The sequence below is a fragment of the Lissotriton vulgaris genome, chromosome 7 (assembly GCF_964263255.1).
Source record: "Lissotriton vulgaris chromosome 7, aLisVul1.2, whole genome shotgun sequence".
In the NCBI taxonomy this organism is placed as follows: domain Eukaryota; kingdom Metazoa; phylum Chordata; class Amphibia; order Caudata; family Salamandridae; genus Lissotriton; species Lissotriton vulgaris.
In genome coordinates, this window is record NC_141695.1 from 264,154,063 (window position 1) to 264,172,146 (window position 18,084).

Here is an 18,084-nt window from a genome sequence, read left to right on the forward strand (position 1 = left end):
GGCCTTAAAGAGCGCCACCATCGCACGAGACTATCGGCCGAGATCCGCCAGGACATGCGTATTTGGTTAGCATTTCTGGCGGACTTCAATGGTAGAATCGTCTGGAATGAACCAGCCGTGTCTTCTGAAGAGCTGGGGCTGTGGACAGATTCAGCAGGAAGCATAGGTTTTGGCGCCATTTTCGGCACGAAATGGTCGGCACAAAGATGGCCGACATGGTGGCATGAGAATGGTCTGACGAGTAATATTGCTTTCCTGGAACTGTTTCCCATCTTGGTGGCCTTGAGAACATGGCCCGATGGGTTCAAAGATCACTCTGTCATATTTTGGTCTGACAATATGACCGTGGTCGAGTGCATCAATAGTCAGGCAGCACGTTGTAAACTGATTTTGAGACTGCTTAAGGAAATTGTTTTACTATGTATGCAATTGAACGTGCTATTCAGAGCAAGACATGTTCCGGGGGTGATGAATCAGGCGGCTGACGCACTGTCTCGTTTTCAAATGCAGGCTTTTTCGGGTTTCCTCCCCTCAGCGGACCCAGAGCCGGCACCCTTTCCCGAAGCTCTCTGGTCTCTCGGTGCCCCGAACTTCGTCACCTCGTGGGAGAGAGTCTAGCACCAAGGACGAGGAAGGCATACGAAGGGGCGTTTCGGGCCTATTTAGCCTTTTTGGGGAGTGATAGAGAGCGACTTTGGGGTCACGAGGAATGGGTAGTGAATTTCCTGATGTCCTTACGTAGGGCTGGGAAATCGGTGGCTACGGCCCAGAGGCATCGTGCTGCCATTTCCTTTGTTGCCAGAGCACACGCTATCCAGGACCCAACAGCGTCTTTCGTTGTACAGAAAGCGCTACGTGGGTGGCAACGCCTTGAGGGTCGCAGAGTAGATGAAAGGCGCCCGATAGGTTTGGATAGATTGTCCCAGTTGTTGGCCACACTCCCGGCCACATGTTCATCTCAGTTTGAGGCGTTGCTGTTCCGAGCCGCTTTTACGCTAGCATTTCACGGAGCAATGCGGGTAAGCGAACTAGTTGCAAGGAACAAACTGGATGTGGCAGGGGGTTTGTGCCAGGAACACGTTCAGATCAGGGGAGAAACAATGACTGTCTCCTTTGTAAAATCCAAGACTGATCAAGATAGGATGGGTGACTGCGTCATCATACGCAGGATTCCTGGGTCCTCCATGTGTCCGGTACAGTGTTTAGAGGATTACCTAGCACGAAGGGTGGCATCATGGGGGGGGACTTTGTTAAGACACGCTGACGCCACCCCACTGACGAAATTTCAGTTTCAGCGGGTGCTTGCGATGTCAATTGCCGCTGCGGGCTTGAACCCGGGCGAATTTGGGACCCATTCCTTTCGGATAGGGGCTGCTACGGAAGCTACAGCCAGGGGTCTTAATGTTGAGCAAGTGAAACGAGTGGGGCGTTGGTCCTCCAATTGTTACAAGAGATACGTGCGGTTGCACATGTTGTGAAGCTGTAATAATGTACTCACGCTTCTTGTTTTTGTTTGGTTTTCAGTTACGCAAGCCTACGAGGCGGGGCGGAATATGCAGTCGACCCTACACCGGGCCAGCGGTCAGACATCACCGGCTGTGAAAAAGGAGGTGTGGGTCGTGGGCCACTCATACGTGAGGCGTGCCGCAGACGTATTCAAAGCAGGTGACATGATTCACGTAGCTGGGGAATACGGGTACAGGATGTCCTTCTACGGAAGGGGCGGTCTCTGTATTGACCATTTTAAAACATTTTTCGAGGGTTTGTTAGGGCGGACAAGGTCACCGCCGTCTATAGTTATAGTGCATGTTGGGGGTAATGATTTGGTCACCATCGGTAGACGACTACTCCTGGAGGCAATGCTTTCCACCGTAAGTTGGTTGGCGAGGAGAGTTCCGGGGTGCACGATTGCATGGTCCCATTTGATTCCACGAAAGGTGTGGCGGGGGGCTATCTCTATTCCTGCTTTGAACCATTCTGTTAGAAAGCTTAACAATAAAGTGAGTAGGTTGTTCCGTTCCAGGGCATTGCATTCTATTTCTCATAGCTGTATTAATGATGACAGTATGTATTCGGGGGATGGTGTGCATTTGTCTTGGGTGGGGAATGAGTTACTCTTAGGAGACTTCTTAGCATGGTTAAAATCGTTGAAACATGACCTTTAGGTAGGAGTTGTGTGGGGGGTCCGGATAGCCGGTCAACTATCCGGCCTGTGGCGGTAAGGTCATGATCGGTGAGCACTAATTGGAAGATCCCTATGAGTGGGCGTCACCCAACACGGATGGGAGCGCTCGGGGGAGGTGGCCTTTGGCCCCTCAACGGGGAGGCGGTCCCTTCTAAGGATGGGTCGCCGAAAGAAGAGGAAAGGCGGTCAAGGCCCCTTCCTGTGTAGGAGGGGTTACAGCCCCCTCCTGGGGAATTTCCCGGGGCCAGTGACATCTGCGACGGCAGATGCGGTAAGTTGTGTGGGGTTGGGGGGAGGTCTACGATACCTTCTAGATACCTCACACGAGTCTTCGAACGACCTTTAACTGGCGTCGAGTTGATAAGTGCCCCCGTCAAGTCAAGGGAAATTGGTAGTAGTTGCACTTGAGTACGCCTCAGTGCTGTCGCCCCTCCAAGTGGGGGGGGTATGTCTGGTTAGGGATCTTGACACCGGTTACGACCTTGCCGTTGGCCCTTAAACGTTAGGATGTACAATTTCAATATTTCAAGTAAATGTTTTGTAGGATGATAGTTCGGCTAGGAGAACCTCTGTATTAGAGAATCTGTTAAGGTTAGCCAAACATCGCAATGTGGTATGAAATTGTACATTAATGTTTAAATGTTTATAATTTTTTGTTTTAATAAATACGGCCGGGAGGGTCACTCCCTCCCACTTCCAAAAACTTCAAGAACTGTTTCCGGTTTCCCTCCTTTGGGGATTGTGTTGAGAGGGGGTGGCGGGTATCTCAGCCATAGTGTGGATACAGGACACAGCCCTTTCAAATGTAAAAGGGGCTGGGTCCAGCTCTCCCTCCCATCCTTCCAGTGAGAGCCTATTCAGTCACACATAAGCACTCTATTATGTGTGGCTTTCTAGGAGGAATGCACAGAGCTCAAGTGTCAACTATAGCTAGTTATGCGACTCAGAGACAAGCTACAGGCGCCAAATGGCTAAGGCAAGAAAATGCCAACTTTCCGAATCTGGCAATTTCAGAATTGTAATTTAAAATCTGACTTCATCATAAATTAGGATTTTTAATTGTGTTTCCAACGACACCAAGCATTAAGGGATTGACTGTTCACCTTTGGAAATTACACTTATTAAATGTAATAAAGTAACTCAAATGTTATCCTATGGTAGAGGTACGCCTTGCAGTAGTGACAGTTTCTTCACTACCAAAACATGTAAAACTTAAAAGTGCATGCCCTACTTTTTTAAAATGTTGCACCCTGCCAGGGCTACCCTAGGGTGACTCATATGTATTAAAAAGCAGAGGAGAGGATAGATGATGTGGGCTAATGGCTAGAGTGGTCAACCTAGAAGAATGGGAACTTGGGGGCCGATTAGGATGGTGGTAAATCCGCATCCTCCGGGCTGGCAGAAGCCACCGCCGGCCTGGAGGATGCGGATTCACTGCCTTGGACTGCGACAACACCACCAGCCACATTAGGATAGGAGTGGGACCAGCGGTGGACGGCAAGTCCGTCCGCCGCTGATCCACGGTGTGTGTACCCAAATATGGTGGCGGTGTCTGCAAGACACCGCCAGCCATATTATGATGCAGGCGGAAACATGCTTTTCCACAGCGGCTTTTCCGCTGTGGAAAAGCATGTGGTCTTTTGTGTTTGGGGGCCCGTTGTGAGCCCCCAGGGTGTTGGGGGGTGGGGGGTGCACATGGGGGGTACCTATGGTACCCCACTGCTTTGGCATGCACAAGGTGGTAGGCACCACGCAGTGCCTGCCAAGTTGTGCAAGCCAAAGTTAAACATGCATATTTTACATTGCGGGCGGTGCTGCTGAAAGCAGCACCCGCCGCAATGTAAAATATACAGGATGTGACCACCAGGGTGGCGGTCACATCCTAATTGCTACGGAGGGTCCGCCGCTGCCCCTGCGGTCGGTCCCTCCACCTCGGTGGTGGCGCACGGACGCAAGTCCATCCGCCATCCTAATCGACCACCAAGTTCGAGTCTCGGCTGGGACGATCAACATTCTGTGATTCTGGGCAAAATCACTAAATCTCCCTGTGCCTCATGAAAAAATGACTGTGCCCATCTGTCATGCAACTGGTGCTCATGTAAAGGGCTCTGACACTTTCAGGTCTTGTTTGGGCTATATAAAACTTCAAATGAAAATAAAGTTTGGGCCTGGAAATAGGTTTACTTTGCCAGGTCACACTGGCAATCTAAAACTGAACATACACAGGCTGCAATGTTCAAAGTGCCTGTTAAGTGGGTGGCACAATCAGTCCAACATGCCCATTGGTAGCATCACATTCACAGGCCCTGCGTACAGGTTGTGCCACTTTACTAGGGATTTACAAGTAAATGATATCTGCCAATTTTGTATAAGTCAATCTTACTAAGTCTTAAAAAGAGAGCACAGGCACTTTAGGACAAAAAATGTGGTCGCCGGCAAAACAATAGGGAAAACCACACCAAGGGTGTCATGTCTAGAAAGTAAGACAAAGAATAAAGGGGACATTTAGTTTTACATTGGGATTTGAAGCATGTTTTGGGCAGGGTGGGATATGATGGTGTTCTACATTGAAATAAACCATTAAATTACCATCCCCTTGTATGAAAGGTTCTGTATATTTTACCCTACCCTGTCTGTATTTGTTGAAGTAAGCACCAGTGTGTGCAAACACATTCATTTAAGTTCAATTTCACTTACCAACTCTATTTAGGATAGGTATTGTCTGAAGATCCTGAACCCAAGTCACTTGCTGGCATTTTTTCCATATGTACTGATCTAACACAAGGATTTTCACTTTTTATTTTTAACAAAAGGAGCAGCCCTCCTTCTTAATGAGTGCATGCAAGGATTTACTCCAACTTTTCCACAAGAAAGGAAGCATGAAGTTGAAGCAGCAGGAAAGTGATTTTAGCTTGATATTTTGCTTGGAAATTATACCTTATATCAATATTGTGCCTGCATTTGCTTAATATTTAATGTCTTATTTGATATTTGTGGTATGTCCATTGTTGATGTTCGCTAACTAATTGTAAGGAGGATTGCCCAACTAGAAAAATGAATAAGCAGGAAAGTAAATCTTGTTGGACATTGACAGAAAACATCGACAAGTCTATCCTGTCAGGCTACAGCAGGGACCAGGAGTTCAGGGAGGTTCATGAGCACCCGAGCACTTTGATTTTCTCAGGAACACCCGGCTGAGGACAGGTCACGCAGTTACAGTTCTAGTTATTGCAGGACCAGCCAGAATTGGAGCATCGCTTGTGGACTGGATACCAATGTAAAGTGCATCAGCTAAAATGTAAATAACCACAAAATGTTGAAGCATGGTATAAAAGATGAGGGGCCTCAAGGAACCCAATGATACTGGCCGATAGCCCAGAGAAACACTTGTCAATGTTTTCGTTCACATGCTGAATATGTCTTGTTTCCTCCCTTAATGCATGTGTAATACGCAATGATGCTTCTCACACCAGATCATTGATGAGGATGGCATTTTGTAATTTATGAAAGTGACCATTTACTAAACATGCATCACAAATTGTATGTTCTTTGACATTTGTTAAGAAGTGATGTTATTACTCAGATAGATGGTAATCTGTGTGCATGGATTTAAGAGAGTTTCAGTTATGCTGGGATTCCTATATGTACATTAATCTACTACTGCGTCTTTGCTTTTTTCCCTTTGAGGCTCTCATTGTGAGTGACCCTTTTATTGATTTGGTAATTACGGGCCCTGGGAAACCCTTATGGCTAGAAGGACATTACTGGGATTTAGAAACATTTTGTATTATGAGTAGGGAATGGCAAATATTCTTTTGAATCAGATTCAACACAGATAATTCCACTGGTTATTTGTCATTCCTACTGTGATCTTTACACCTATAATTAAGCTGCTTTGGAAGACTGGTGTCCCTGGAGTAACTGCTACCAGTAACTCCTGTTACTGGGTCCATCAGAGGTTAAGAGCATTTCCTAATGAAGGCTTAAGCGTAATTTAATGAATGTACTTCAAATATTTATTAAGATTTGGAACTCATATGAGGTCCACATAAAATACATACAAATTAATACATGAAAATGTAAATATGGTAACACTCGTTCCACGGACAGAATAGAATGACAAAATATATCCTAAAAAGTACAAAAAAATGTGTTATGCAACATTCATCATCAGCAGATTATTTGAATTTAGCAGCAAACGGAATTTATAAAGCTTATTCTATCATAACCAGAGAGTAATGCAACAGCAGCAGTACATGTGAAAACAGACAATCCAGTATCTTACATTATCTGAGAGTTTAAGGTAGCAGCAGAAGGAAGAGGGAAGAGAAACACAGCAACTCCATTTTGTACAAACAGCAGCAAAAACATAACTAAAATATACACATGAACTCTTTAAAATATTTAAAAAGTTTAAAACACACTGCTTCATTGTTAAACAAGGTCTCATGTACTACCACTCCCTCCCATTTTTTTATGTTTACACATAGCCATTAATAGTTCTCTATTATAAACTTTGAACAGATATTATGTTCCTCGGAGCTCTAGAAGCACTTGATAGATAACTTGGATTATGTTTCGAATACCTTTTGAACATTTGAAAATGCACAAATATAAACAACAATAATTAAATTACACCTTTTGTGGCTGGGTGTTTTTATTGCAAATCATAGATGTTGATCCCAGTGTAGCCAACTCTGGTTATTACTTTATATGATATGTTTAGACCTGGCTTGCCATAAATCATCAATTTTCATTGTCTAGTTATATTTAGCCTTTACAATTTTCCAAAATACTAATTTATCAACTCCTAGCAAAATATCACGCTAAAATCACTTTCCTGATGTTTCGCCTTCATGCCTCCTTCCTTGTGTAGAAGGTGGAGTGAATACTTGTATTGCACTTATGAAAAATGATGGCCGCTCCTTTTTTTTTTTTTTTTTTAAAAGGCGAACTTCCTTGTGCTACATCTGTGCACGTGGACAGAATGGTGCCAGGTGATGTGGATTCAGGATCTGCATATCCTGAATAGTGTTGGTAAGTGAAATAGACCATGAATTAATGTGTTGACCCACACTGGTGCTTACTTCAACGAATACAGGGAAGGTGGGGAAAGACACATGGAAACTTTCATTCAAAGGTAATAACTCTAGGACTTTCAGATCAAATGAGAATAGGAAAGAAAGAAAAAGTTATAAATCATGGGCCTCATTTATGAAAAGTGACGCATCGCTGCGTGAAAACAGCGATGCGTCACTTCTCACTGCGCACTCCTTGCGACACCAATGATGCGTCATATTTAATGTATGACGCATCATGTCGCAAGGACTTACAGATACGTCAGTATTTCTGACGCATCTGTAAGCGCAAAAGTGACGCATTGCTGTAGTGTGTCACAAAAGTGACGCAACTCCAGCAATGCGTCCTTTCACATGGGGAAAGCCCCATGTGAAAGGGCTTGCGTCAGTCTTACGCCTGCTGTGAGGCAGGCGCAAGATTTTGACGCAACAGCATCCTAAAAGTGACGCAGTGAAATCTCATAGATTTCACTGCGTCACTATTACGAGGCTTTTTGCGGGGGAACGCCCCCTCTGCATACATTATATCTGACGCAGGTATAATGTGACACAGGGGTTTAAAAAGTGACGCATCTGCCTAGATGCGTCACTTTTTAAATATGGCGCAACAAGGCGCATGTTTTACGCTGCCGATGCGTCACAAAAAGTGACGCATCCGCAGCGCAAAACTGACGCAAGGCCTCATAAATGAGGCCCCATGTGCGCAATCACTCAATTATATTCATTGTACTGTACATATATGTACTAATAACCTTTTATTTATCACCCAATACAAACAAAATCGCTTTTAGTGATCAATGAAATCACTACCCTAGTCCATGGCGTTTTGTTTTCAACGTTCATAAAATGAAACAATGCCAAGAAAAACTCTGTCACCGTTCTGATAAACATGAAGGTGTTTGCAGCTGGCACATAACCCACTGAAAGAAATCTTATGATCAAAACGTGTGACTTGTAGGCCATATAGCAATTGTGTTAACCCCCTGAGCTGCTTCACTAGGATTTGAACCTATGACATGCACCATTAAGTCATAACTGTGCAGAAGTCAGTCTTATGCTACTGATAATCTGCCTAACTGCGACAAAAAGTTGCATGTAAACCAACACACTACTCATGCAATCATTGAAGAGTGAACATTGGTGCCTGGAATCTTATTGAGCTAAGGAACAGATGACAGGATATCATGATGTGAAAGTGCAGTGAGGCCTGGGAAGTTTCCATAAAGTGCTGGTATTCGAAAACTAACACACAACTGAGACTTCACAAAGTACTGTCGTTTTCAGTTACAAAGTATCCACTCAGACTTGCCTCTGAATAAAATCTGTTACTTTTTCATTAGTTACTGATAAATAGGGGATATGAAATATAAAGTCTGATCCCCACCTCATCAGACTCTTGACAGTTTATTCGGAATCTCTCAGTTTGTTTGCCCAAGTGGCCAGCTGGCTAAAGAAAAATTTGCAGCAGGGCCTCAATTAAAAAGGTTGGCCCCTTATGCTATGGATGAAGATCATGGAGAGAGCACATGCACCAACATGCAGCGTCACATGTTCCTGCTGCTTCTCAAATGTGCTCAGGGCCAGACATGAGTAAGAGGCATCAAATACTAGGAGAAAGGATGCCCGAAAACAATCCTTCCTTACTGAAAGGGTAGCCCTCCGGTGGGAACGTGCTGTTTGACACCCGCAGCTAACATTCTTGCACCATGCCTACATTAGCAACATGCCCTCAAATCATAAAGATCCCGGGGGGGGGGGGGGGTGCAGGTTTTGGAGTTGTATTCCTTTTCCTGAGTTTACCAGAGTGCTTGAACATGGTAAGATGTTTCTTGTTGCTGCTAACCTTTGCCATTTTACACAAACAATCTACATATGAAAGGCTTTTTTTCTCTTGACCTACCTGCTTAATCCTATAATCACACTACTATCTTTAAAGGACTTCTTTATTAAATTATTGTTAAGAAATACAGAACTCAATACCAGCACATACTTGTCCAATATTACTAATATTTAACATGGTTTTCCTCTATGTAATCTACTGTAGTTAAAGAAAATGTTATTTTGCCTTACCTCAAGTTTCACCACTCCGGAGCTGCGACTGAACTGTTGCTATAAGAGGGTGAGGCATCTATATTTAAAAAGTGCATCAAAGCATGAAGAGAACCGCCATGAAGAGAACCGCCATTATTCTAGGTGCGACAGATTTATGGAAGGTGAAAATAATCATATTTCAAGAGTTCTTTGTGTTTCTACTTGGTACGTACTGGTTGTGCCGCAAGATAATTGCAGTGTGCTTAAGAGTAAGACCTGCTCAATTCCACACGCACAACAAGGGGCAGATGTATCAAGCCTTTTTAGAGCTCGCAAATGAGCCGAGAATCGGGCTGTTTGTGAACGTAAAATATGCTTTTCAGATACAGCAAACCCCATTTTGCGATTCAGTAACCTGTTACTGGATTGCAAAATGGGGTTCGTGATTCGGTATTGGGAAGGGACGTGTTTAGGGCATCCCTTCCTAATACTGAATCACTTTGATATGTATGAATGTTTTGCAACAGAAACGCGGTCTCAAAACATTCACGTTTTACCACCTACTTCAAGTAGGTGGTAACCCACTCACAAACGGTAAGGGGTACCCAAGGGACACCTTCCCCTTTGTGAATGGTTGTAAACGCATTTTTTATAAGCAGTGGTCCCACGAATCACGGACTACTGCCTGCTCTTAAAAAATTAAAGGAAAGCTTTTCGTTTTTATTTTTGTAAAACACCCTGTTTTCCTTTAAGGAAATCAGGCTGCTTTACAAAAAAAAAAGATTGCTTTAATTAAAAGCAATCATTGACACGGTGGTCTGCTGACCCCAGCAGGCCATGAGCCCTATGATTTTTGCGATTCATAGGGGGTTGCACATAGCAACCTATCTCATTAATATTGATGAGGTAGGTCATTTGCGATCCCCTAGGATCGCAGAAAGTGTTCAACACACTTTCATGCATGCCATTTTGCAATTTCCTAATTGCGAATCACAAGGATTCTCCTTTAGGAAATTGCAAAACTGGGTTTTCATACATCTGGCACATAAAAATCCCAAAAGTTAAATACCAACAATAAGGTTCTTTTCACTGAGGGAAATTAGGGAAGCTCAAATGATTGATGTGACTTTGAGCCCTAGAAATCTTACTTTCATGTTATCATAGCCATGTTACATATGTCCCAACAACCCCTTACCATCTGTCTCTGTTTTGTTAAAGCCCCCGCTGCGGACCACCAGAGGCCTCGAGGACCAGCTGCTTTGTCCTCAGGAGGTAGGGCATCAGTCATCCTGGAACCCCCAGTCATGTGCATACCTTAACTTGAACATGGGGTTCCTGCTGCACTGGCCATTAGTTACAGTCCACTTTGTGAACCACCAGGGACCATGAGGACCAGCCTGATTTGCCCTCAGGAGGTAGGGCATCAGTCATCCTGGGAGCCTTAACTTGAAAGTAGGCTTGCACAATATGCACCTAATCACCTGCCAGGCAGAACACCAGGCCAAGATCAAACGTGTCTGTACCTGTCTGTGCCAGGATGAAGCTAAGATGACTCAACTCGCTTAGCCAGACACCCTGCTGGCCTAGTTCCATCTCTTTTCTTCAACATCAAGCAAAATTTAAGCTCCTCGCCTTAATAAACCTTTAGGTATGCTATATCTATATATGCTATAAGGACTTACAGCGCCATGATGCTCCTTCCGGAGCGAACGCCGCGCTCTATAAATACCCCTCCAAATATCCAAATATCCAAATATTTTCTTTACTGTCCATTGTGGGTAAATGGAAGGGCAAGCCACCCAAAGGGCAAAAGAACTGGCGGTATTTATATCAACCTCCATAACTAGCTATCTGGCAACTATATGGGGGCATATACTTTTGAAATTGGCCTCTTACGAATGGGAATAGGTGAGGTTCAGTGACTTTCTATGAACTCACCTTTCGTTTTACATGAACAAACTCAGGTCTGTGCCATGACTCCATCCACCAAAAGAAGCAAAACATCTTGTGACATGCACTCTACGGTACCTGTCAAGCATAGGTATCCAATGAGAGATACAGTATAATTGGCATTTCCAATTTAGCTTCATTCGAGGACAACATAACACATGGTCCTAAAAGAAATACCTCTAGCAGCGGGCCATGCTGTGGCAAATACACTGCCTCTGAAAAGAAAAAGAAAAGACACCCAATCTTTAAAATCAGCAAAGCAAATGCCTAAAAGCTGTTCTTTTGCAACTTAAACGAAGGGGGGTGAATTGGTAGATAAACATGCTAGTTATTGCATTAGAAAATCAAAGCAAAAATAATGTCTCACCTATTTGACCAAATAACAAAAACTCATTCTCATGACCTGTTTTCTATAGTGAATTCTACATGTTGGACCTGGCCCTTCTATTTTTTCTGACCTGTTTATGTTGACTTTAGGACTCTGGACACTTTACCACTGCTAACCGGGGGAAAAGTGCACATGCTTTCTGTCTTAATTGTATTGGTGATTGGTTTATCCATGATTGGCATAACTGATAAACGTGTAAGTCCCTAGTAAAGTGCACTAGGTCTGTCCAGGGCCTGTGAATCAAATACTACTAGTGGGCCTGCAGCACTGATTGTGACAACCACATAAGTACCCATGCAAACATGTCTCAGGCATGTCACTGAGGTGTTTGAGTGTGCGGTTTTATACTGCCATTTAAAGTTGGCAGGTGGAGTGTCTGGATCTAGGTCAGGGAAATGCAGGGATTTGTGCATTACACAGACTTTCCTTTGAGTTTTGCCTAATTCAAAGACAGAAAGGGGTATCAGTAATGGACCTCTGACACCCCAAAATCATAACGCTTATGAACTTAGGACATTCTCTCCTGCAAGAAGTGCTGTCCAGCTGCTTTCCCCTTGAAATGGCTCAAGACACTCTACAGGGGTTGGAGATAGCTTTGTGTGAGAAAATCCATGTAGTCTTCCAGCATCTGTTTTATCGAAGCATCGCTGCAAAACTGATTCATCACCTGCTTCATGGCTGAAGAATCGATGCAGTGCCTGCTTCACAGATGTGATATAGACACAGCACCTGCATTGCCTCTGTTCGATTGAAGCAGTGCATCTAGATTTGTTACTGGGTGCAGATTCTTCATTGACTCATCAAGTGAAGTAAAGAACTGAGGTTGCGCGTCTGGAAACAAATGCATCACCTCTTCTGCAAGTCAGGAACAAACGCATCACCTCCCCTGCCGGTATAGAGCCGACACATCACCTCCCCTGCCAGTGAAGAACCGATGCCTCACTTCCTCTGTGTAGTAAGGAACCGATGTATCACTTTGCTTTTACGTCGCCTCAACTCCCCTGCACCTTGCAACATCTTTGATTTTTGATGCATCTGTGGTTGTTTATTCTAAAACGGACAGATCCATGGATTGTTGTGGACTAAACTGGCTTAATCTTTAAAAAGTTATATTTTGACTTGTGTCTGTTGGAAATTTGTTGTTTTGGTTTTATTTTATTCAGATAAAAAGTGGCTATTTCTCTAAACTGGTTTTGTAGTGTTTTCACTGTTGTGTGTGTGCAAATACATTCCACATTACCCCTGAGATATGTCTGACTGCTTGGGGGAAGCTACCAAGGGGTGTATGACTTATAGCGATAGGACTTCCTAACCCTGACCATAGTTAGGGTCCCTACTATGTGCTCGATGGTCAGGGTAAAATGTGGGTTGGCATAGTGATCTAACCAAGGAAATACTTTCCACAAGAAGAATTGGCTTGGTGGGCCAATAACTTAAGTAATCTACTGGGGACTATGTGGTCATCAATCTTAGAAGACCAACATTTGTCAAAACCTTGCTACAATAACTAAACTATTTAATAAAGTTATCTGCAAGAGTTCACACCCAACCACTTGGATACTTCTATAGACCACCAACCACTATGTCTAGGCCTCTACCAACCTTGGCTTTTAATTTGACTTAAAAATATTTGTTCCTCAGTACTCCATACATGACCTCGAAAAGACCTGAAATACGAGACTCTTTATTAACTTCAAACTTTACACAAGTTGATACTTTACGTATGAACCAAGCTCGTACTCCTGTTGCAGATGAATTGCATAGTGCGACAACTTAAACGATTTGTATAATTTCTGGTAAAAACAAAGGCTTACATTTTTTTCCTGGAACATAGCTGGCATCTGCACTAAACTCTCTAATTCAGAATGGCTGGACTTTACAAAGAAATTACAACGTAATCGGTTACCAAGAGACATTGACCGTAAATTACTTTCATGTTGATGGGTTTCATACATTCTGTCAACAGGCCATTCCATCTTATGTAGGCAGGCATCATTGGGGTGTGGAGATACAAATATCAACAAACATTTCATGTTTGGGTGTCAGCTCAATCTCCTGTTATGCCTAGTTTCAGGTTGTATTGTTTAATTTTCATTGACTTACTGCTTATTTATTTTTACAATAATATTGTTTGCAATTAGTCATCAGAGATTACAGATTTGTTAGATTATACCTTGACCAAAATCGCCAGTCAAGATCAAAAACAATTATCGATGGTTGGACAGGAGACTTCAACATTTCTAACTGTATGGTAGCAGAATTTTGGTAGGCAATGATGTGGACGCGAACGGGAAAGATATGTCCCATTTTAAACATTTGCACATGAGCTGGCTTTCACTGGGATGCTTGGAAAACTGTTGGGTCTTCATTATATGTGTGGCATGCGGGTGCCATCCTAGCAACCGTGCTGGGGGGAATTTATGCCTAGATGCATCAAGGGTTTTTGCATTCGCAATCGGTGCGAATGGCAAAATTCGGCCGTTTGCGAATGCAAATCCCGTTTTTGGGATGCATCAAGCATTTTGGTATTTTCGCAATTTTAGAAATCGCAATTTTGTTGCGATTTCTAAAATTGCGATTGCATTTAAGAAATCACAATTTTGCGATTTCTTAAATGCAATGCATGATTACTTAAGAATTGCGAATTCGCAATTTGGAAGGGGTAAATTAGCATGAAGTTGAACTTCATGCTAATTTATAGAACACTTTCAAACATGCACTAGTTGCATATTTGAAAGTTTTAATTTACACATACACATGTCCTTGGGTCATGTGTGTGTGTGTAAATTGCACTTACAGTTCAATTTCAGGGGTGCAGGGAGGGGTTCTTTGAACCCCCCCTGCACCCTTAAAATTGCATTCACATTTTGCGAATCGCAATTTGAAATTCGCAAAATGTGAATGCCTTCCCATTGATTCCTATGGGCCTTTTGGCCCATAGGAATCAATGGGAAAGGTTTTCCTTAATTGCGATTCGCAAATTGTGAATCGCAATTAAGGAAAATTACCGAATCGCAAAATAATTTGCGATTTTTTGATGCATAGCATTTTGCAATTTCTTAATTGCGATCCCTTAATTTTCGCAATTAAGAAATCGCAAAATGTTACAATGATGCATCTAGGGGTTAGAGTGTGCATTCTCGGCAGTTGGTGCCTTGCTGGTCGCATACCTTGTACTTGGAATAAATAATTTTCATACCTGCATCCGCCCGGACCTCGTGTCTTCCTGTCATTTGGCAATGATCTGCACACCACATTATTAGCACTTCTACTGTGATTTAGCAGCCACTGTTGTCTGTGCATCCACGGCAAGACAGCAGATCCACTGTGATCTGCACACCATGATGAGCGTTTCAGTGGTACTCTGCACACTAGTTCTTTGTTCAGCGCAAACCTTTTTACTGCACCAACAGCATTTCCATAATGGAGCAACTATTCAGGGGAGATACTAATCCTCTTTCAAGTGGAGACTGTGTGCGCATCAGTGAAATGCACACTTTGGTGTCCTGAGTACTTTTTATACTACAACTGTTATTCTTATCTTGACTGCTAAGTGTTTTTTTTGCTCCTTAACTTTATTTAGTATACTGGAAGATATATCAGGCAGTGTGTAAAAGAGCCCATGCTGTACAGCAATAGAATGACAAGTGGGATGCAGCATATTTCAGCCCATCCCATCCCGCCACTCCTGTAGCTCAAAGCAAAATACAGACAGTGCAGAGCAAGATAGCACATTTGCAACACAATTAAGGGCAGCATAGATGAATAGATCTTACAACCACCATACAAGCCATGCAGGCAGATTAGCTACAGGCAATGATGACATGTCAGATGTTCCAGCAGGTACTTAGTCAGTGGGGCCAAGAAGTCCTTAGGCCTAGAGGACATTGACAGTTCTTCAGCATATGCCTCCATTTGTTCTTTGCAGTACACCAGGTCTCTGATCCACTTAACCAGAGTTGCATTGCACCTACACGCTTAGCAAACAAAGTAGAAATAGCAGCAATGTGCCTATTGTATGGCTTAACCTTCTTCAGCAGCCCTAGCAGACATAGGTCTGGTATACATTCAATCCTAGTTCGGGCTGGACTGTTCCCATGAGGCACAGGGTCAAGACTGATTTGCATATGGCCATGTCTGAACTGGGGTGGCTTGGTGAGCAAAATGCCAATGGATTAAACCCGTATCTGTGACTGGGGGTGAATGGTTTGCCATTTTGCAACATTCCGTCCCTCATCTTGTGTGTTTTGCTGCTCACCCTATGTGGGAAGGGTATGCCCAGACGTGGGTCCTGTGCTCACTAAGCCACTGGAATCAAGCTATCCTGGATGAAGATGGCTGATAGCCAGAAACCGGTCCTAGGATGCTTGAATCCGGTCCAGGGAAGACATGGCTTGGCAGTTCGGGCTGGACTGTTCCCATGAGGCACAGGGTCAAGAATGATTTGCATATGGCCATTTCTGAACTGGCGTGGCTTGGTGAGCAAAGTAACGATGTATTAAACCCAGATCTGTTACTGGGGTTGAATATTTTGCCATTGTGCAACATTCCGTACATCATCTTGTTTGTTTTGCTGTTCACCCTATGGGGGAAGGGTGTGCCCAGACATGGGTCCTGTGCTCACTAAGCCCCTGGAGTCAAGCTATCCTGGCTGAAGACGGCTGATAGACTGAAACCGGTCCTAGGATGCTTGATTCCGGTCCAGGGAAGACATGGCTTGGCAGTTCGGGCTGGACTGTTCCCATGAGGCACAGGGTCAAAACTGATTTGCATATGGCCATGTCTGAACTGGGGTGGCTTGGTGAGAAAAATAACGATGGATTAAACCCAGATCTGTGACTGATATATATATATATATATATATATATATATATATATATATATATATATATATATATATATATAACTAAAAACTAAGATCAGCCTCTTAGATGTACAGGTCAATATTAATTCAGGACAAGTGGAAACTAGCTTGTTTGTAAAACCAACAGCAGGAAACACCCTACTGCACGCAAGCAGCTTTCACCCAAGCCACACAATAGCAAGTCTCCCCTATGGGGAATTCCTCAGAGTAAAAAGAACCTGTAGCTCAACACAAGCTTGTAAGGAAGCCCTTACCCATACCAAGACAAAACTGTTAGAACGTGGTTATAAAGAAAAAAACTTAAAAGCGGCACTTCATAAAGTTTCTCTTATTAAAAGAGAAACACTTTTACAACCTAAAGCAGCTGTCTTAGATTCTAACCCGGCACCTACAAGAGATACCAATGTTGAATCAGATGAGACCAGAAAGGACTGTAGGTTTATTTCTACTTATAGTAGACAGTCGAAAATAATAAGGAAAATCGTTACTAAAGAATGGCCAATTTTATTAACAGATGGGGTCCTAAGTGAGATTTATGTTCATTAACCTACATTCACTTTTCGGAAGGCACATTCAATGAAATCAGACCTTGTAAAAACCAGCCCTGAAACTTTTAATAAAGATAACTGGCTATCCGCCCGCAATGTTTTTTTTAAATGTGCATCTTGCAGAGCCTGCAAATTTGGCTCCAATACTACCACATACGCACCCGCATTCTCAGATCGGCTCATTAAAATCCAAGGGCATTTCACATGTAAGACTGAGTATGTTGTTTATATTCTAACATGTGTATGTGGTTTAAGATACGTAGGAAGCACTAAGCTTCCAGCACAGGCTAGGATCCTGCTGCACCTACGGGCCATAGTGAATTCGGACCCTAACTACCCCGTAGCTAGACATGTAAAAGCAGAACATGGAACAACCTCAATGTTCTCACATATTTTGTAATTGATCATGTTCCTAGCAGTAAAAGAGGGGGAGATAGGGAGAAAAAACTCCGCAGACTGGAAACCAGTTACATTATAGAGCTGGATAGCAAGAGTCCAAAGGGCCTAAATATATGTGATGATTTGTACCATTTTCTCTAAATATCCCGAAAATTTGGAACCCTGATAATAATTTTATAGCAAGGGTACATACTCCTTCATTTAAAGATGTAGTAGTGAAGCATGAAGCACTTTATTTCCTAAAATCGTGCAATTGATAGGAAAACCTTTTATATTTTATATAAGGGTTTTACATTGATCATGTATTTATATTTTTATATGGTGTTCCTAGAAATAGGAATTTCAGTGTTTCAGATGCAATTAACAATACTACTAATGAGAGTAGTAGATACTTCTCTGGATAATGATTTGATATAAAATGACGGAATATCAGTTGAATGGTACTAAAATCACTCATAAGGAGGATTTGGGATAACTGTTTTAAAAAGAGACCAATCTGAATCAAGATATTGTAACAATGTGTAGTATTGCAATAATGTATTTGTACAGATATAAAGATAAATCCATAAGATTGTATAGAACCGCCTTCATGTCCCTCACAAATCCCTCTTTTTAAACACAAAGAATGAATTTGATAGTGT